This window comes from Palaemon carinicauda, chromosome 1 (assembly GCF_036898095.1).
Source record: "Palaemon carinicauda isolate YSFRI2023 chromosome 1, ASM3689809v2, whole genome shotgun sequence".
NCBI classification, from domain to species: Eukaryota; Metazoa; Arthropoda; class Malacostraca; order Decapoda; family Palaemonidae; genus Palaemon; species Palaemon carinicauda.
In genome coordinates this window covers 297,703,549-297,708,913 of record NC_090725.1, presented here as the reverse complement: position 1 = coordinate 297,708,913, position 5,365 = coordinate 297,703,549, and the positions used below count along the sequence as shown (strand labels likewise).

The window sequence follows — 5,365 nt, the reverse complement described above, 5'->3', positions numbered from 1 at the left end:
CATATACACGGTATATGAATGAGTATATGAATTTCTCAAATATTTTGCAGTGTTTGTCTGTAAACTCTCATTTTTTTCTTTTATAACCCCAACTTAGTTTTTAAACCTGTCAAACTGTTTACAAAATTCTCAATGACTTTTTTTCCAGGATAATCATCTCAGTAACCGACTCACATGTGAAATTTGCCAGAGAACTTATACAAGCATGCAGTCAACTTCCAAAATGCTAGACTGCGGCCATTGCTCTTGCAAAGATTGCATTAAGCACACCCTGAAATTGGAAAATAAATGTCCAGTATGCCTCTATACAACAGCCATAATGAAAACAAGAGAACAATACTCCAGTTCGTATGATGCCGTAATGCGAAGGAAAGGAAAGGCTCTAGCTTCCACTGGTGCTAGGCCAAGAAAAGTTGCCTCTCAGACAAGGATGAAGAAGAGCTCATCAGTTGCAGATTTAGAGGTCTGGCATGGCGAAGCGAGAGAAAGAAGGCACAGTGATGGAAATAAAAATCAATATAACTTAGTTGATGAAAATGGACGTCGTAAAAGAATAAATGCAAAACAAAATCAAATTCCTGAGGAGAGTGTAAAATATTCTCACAAGCTAAAAGCTGTTCAGTTCCCTACTGTCTTCACCAGTGGGAAATGGTATAATGAAACGGTTAAAAATGGTTTTCCTTATAATTCAGAGAACTTAAAATTTTACAAAACAGTTGAGTCGGGTATTGATGTCGGAGATAAACTAGTGACATGTGCCACAAGTGATTCAGATTTAGAGGATGAAGAAAAGACTGTCCTATGTACTCCTGTTGAGGAAGATTTGGGCCTAATGAATCCATTCAGTGAACCAGCAGATACAAACGTAGCTGGACCGTCTAAACCGCTAGATACCAATGGACTGCAAAACTCTAGGGAATGCAAGGATTATGCCCTTGATCCTGGTGACTTGATTCATTTTGAAGAACTCAATCCTAACTACGAAGAGGAAGGAGATGAAAGCGACATTTCTGCACTGGAGAGTGTTTTCAGACCAGATACACAACAGTCCAGACACTCCGATCATAACGATCCTTTTACGGAGAGGGAATCATCCGCTGGCGATGATGACCAACCTTTGGTGGTTGAGGGTAAGGCTTCTGGTTGTTGCCAGGACCATGGTCATCCCTATTCCTTTGTGTGTTTAATGTGTAATGTATGGGGCTGCCCTTCTTGTTCAAGTGATGAGCACAACGAGGATGTTTCAGACTCGTGTTTTGTAGTTCATGCCCAGGAAGGTGTCAAGGTTCTTAAAGTATCTTTCAAGGAAAATGCAAGAAAATGTGCGAGAAATGCAGCAAGAGTTAAGGAAAGGATAAGCAGGGGATGTGTTCCAGTGAAAATTATACTTGGCCATTATGAAAAGCGAGCTGTTGAAATAAGACAGGAGCTGACAATTGTGGAGAATAATCTGTCAGAGCTAAGGAAGATTCTGGTTATGGAGGAAGATGCTAAAAGAGAAGCGAATAATGTCATTTCCACATTGAAGAATTCCTTGTCAGGAATAAAGGGATCAAGTAATTGTAATGATCTCATAAATGCAATGGACTCCCTAAGTACCTGTAACTGCGTGATAGACAAGTATTCGTGCAGAATTCCTGAAAAGGTCTCCATTATTCCAAATATTCATTTAGGTAAAAAGGAGGTAAGTTCACTATATGATCCATTCATTGTAACATTTCAGTATTAAAATATCATCTCATAGCAAGTAAAATTGTGTTATTCTGAATGCATTAAACATATTGAAACAGCTTGTTTTAGAAGAATCTAATAAAATTAATGTAATATCTTGAAATGCCTTTTTTAAACATGTTTATGACCTTAAGCTATGAGAAGCCAACTATTAACAGTCTATTAACCATTTAGAATTGTTTTCAGACCTTGGAAATATTAATATTTTCTTTATCTGTTTATTAATTTAAATAATTCAGACCTCTAAGATCGTTTGATAAATAAGAAGTCATAAAACATTAAATACCTCACATCTGTTGTTGGTCATAAAAGATTTAGTAGCAGGAAGCATTATCTATAATAGGTACAGTTCTAATAAGGTTATTGCTTCATGATTTTTCATAGAACTTTTATGTCAAACAGGAAATCATAAGCCTTTTACAAGCTGGTGCACCAATTTATGGGATATTTGAGAGGAATGAAAGTAAACAATATGCCCAACTGTCCTTAGAAGATGAAGGAATCCTGGTCCACTGCCTCAGAGAAGATGTGTATCCCAATGAAGGAGTGGCCCTTTTGGTCCATAAGGTAAACAGTATTTGTATTCAGATAATTTTATATGTCCTGGTGGACGGTTCTTGGTTTGCACTAAATGCCATATGGAAATACTTCTCAAAGTAGGGTGAATTTCCTTTTAATATCAAAGCATATCTGTTAGTGAGCTTTTAATTTTCTACTCTGGGATGTGTTTCTGCTTTAGGCTTTGATAGAGGAAACAATTTTGTTATGATTTGTCTACCTGATAACGAAACACATCTGTTTCTTAGAAGCATGAGAATTTGATCATCATATAATTCTGATTCTAGTTTCTGACTCTTGTCAAAATCTTGATTTTGGAAGTAAGCAATAGCATTGCTGTAACCCAAATTAAAATCTCTTATCATAACAAGAGAAAAGAGGTACCCAAAAGTTAAGTCAACTTGCCTTGGTAAGGGCACTTTGCAAATTCAAGCAAGGAACAGTAACCCTCATAATCAGGTAGTACAAAATGTTCAGCTGCATTGCCTTAATATTCTTTTCATGGATACTGTGTCAATGTATGTTTTGATAACATACTTGGAATGTTATTATTTAATATTTTTTTTAAATTACTGTAGGCTATTTATTAATTAATTTTCCTCTTAATCCATAATAGTTCACAATATGTTTGGCAGTAATCTTTAGTATATTCTTTCGAGAATTTGCATAAGAGCAGATGTAGATAATAGTGTATAATTCCTTTGTCCACTACCACTATCTCATTAAGCCTGAAGGCCAACGGCTTTATTTAATCGGAATCACAAAGCTCATATGGTAATTATAATAGATTTTCTACTGTACTATGTAATTAAATTCTCCATAATGCAATGTACCTTCATTTGATGTTCCTAGATAAGGACACATGACGTTAAAAAGCAACAGATTTAGGAGAAAAGTAACTTACTGCATTTAGAGGGTCACAAAATTCAAACCTAGCTTCACTAACCTGATTTACATTTTTATATAAGTTAACATCAGCATCACTTTTGCTTGAGATATATTCTAAATTTTGAGCATAATATGCCATAATCCTCTTTTCACAATGTTCAATTCTTGAAGCAAATTTTGTTGTGAATTTTGGCCTTTGCTATTTTTACTCTGTTTCCTTCGATTCATTATGTTTTCCTTATATGGAAATTTTCATATGCATAGAGATATATAGATAGGAAAAAAACTATGTTTTGGGGAGGGCGGGTTCTCAACACTTCTAAAGATATTAACCTTAATTTGTCTTACAGTTTGAGTCTCTCTCCGCAATGATACCAGACGAATCTCCTACTATTTTCCTAGACATCGGTTGGGCAGGAGAAAGAAGAGGCCGTGTTTTTGTAAATCTCTTTGGAAATACCCCAAGGAGTCACCAGGCCATCTTGCTGTGTTCAGGAGAGAGAGGGCCATCATATATGAACACGAATTTCTATAAATATCAGGAAACATCAAGTGGGTGGCCTTCGAACAAGCGGCATGCCATCCTCTACGGCGGAGACTATGAACATAACGATGGCTCTGGAGGCAAGGCCATTCTAGAAGATATTTTCGACGGGGACGAATACAGCCATCCGGCAAAGGCAGGCTTGATGGTGGGCTGGCCGGCTAGCGAATCGTGGAGAACTGGTTCTTTTGGTTTCTACTTGGTTGCTGATACTCCCAAAACTATTGACACTGCCTTTGGAGTCGTGTCTGAAAAGCTGAGAATCTTGAAGGCAGCAGCCGAACTGGATTCTGTTGCGAATGCTTACGTCAGTGACTGTGGATTTGTCATTCCGTTTTAGGAACTGGAATACGCTTTATTTATGTCCTGTTTAAACTTAACCAGAAAGTCATTGGGATATCACTACAGCAATTGTAATATAATATTCATATTTATTTACGCTTTGAATCAAATTATTTGGCATTGGAAATAGAAAACGAACGAAAGAGATATTGGTTTTTTCATATTCCATGTATGAGTTATTTTGTCCATTTATCCCAGATCGGTTAACTAATAACAGATAACTGGAACTCCATACACACACACACACACACACACACATATATATATATATATATATATTTATATATATATATATATATATATATTATATATATATATATATATATATATATATATATATATATGTATATATATATATATATATATATGTATATATGTATAAATATATATGTATGTATATATATACGTATATATATATATATATATATTATATATATATATATATATATATATATATATATATATATATATATATATATGCAACAACAACAACTGCAGCCATTTCCAGTCCACTGCAAGACAAAGGCTTCAAACATTTCCATTCATGTTTAACGTTTGGCTAGTTTTCATCACCACGCTGGCCAACTGCGGATTGCTGATAGTGGGAGACTTTTACCTGATCACTCACAGCAAATCAACCTATTATCATGGCCCTGACTAGTATAGCTTTGATGATCATGGCGATACACATACCCTTTCACCGTGTTAAAGTAACACAAGTCAGAAAGGGATACTTCAGCTCAATCAAGTGATTATATTTACCCTAAAGCCAACAAATACAAAAAGTTACACTTTGACCTCAGGCCTTAAATATTTTTAAATGACATTAAGAGATTCGGTACATTTCACATAAGTCTTCATATTGTGTGAGATATTTTGCAGTCTACGGATAAGGTTTGGGCATGCTATTCGCACTCCTCAAGAGAGATTAGTTCACCAAACATTTAACTGGGCTCCACCAAGTACAAGAAGAGTTGGAAGAACCAGGCTCACATGGCTGAGGACTATGAAGAGTGAAGCAGGAGATGATGAATGGAGAAGTAATGAATTAAAAACTCAAGATAGAGACGACTTGCAAAATCTAATCGAGGCCCCTATGCATCAATAGGCGTAAGAGGAGATGATGATGATGATGTGTCTTATTCTGGGAAATATAGCATATATTTCTAATTTGTATCGGTTATTAAAGTTTATACTCATAAGTGACTTCTTGAGTATGTTATAAAGTTATGTCCATCAAGCACAGACAAAAAATGAACAATGAGTTCTACCTCGGATAACCTAATATCTTAGGAGATACGG

At 35.5% G+C, this 5,365-nt stretch overlaps 1 pseudogene; it reads left to right on the top strand.

Annotated features, from left to right (window-relative positions):
* The window catches only part of LOC137657952 (uncharacterized), a 21,243-nt pseudogene extending 17,396 nt beyond the window's left edge, over positions 1-3,847 (top strand).
* The last annotated feature ends 1,518 nt before the right edge of the window (positions 3,848-5,365 follow it).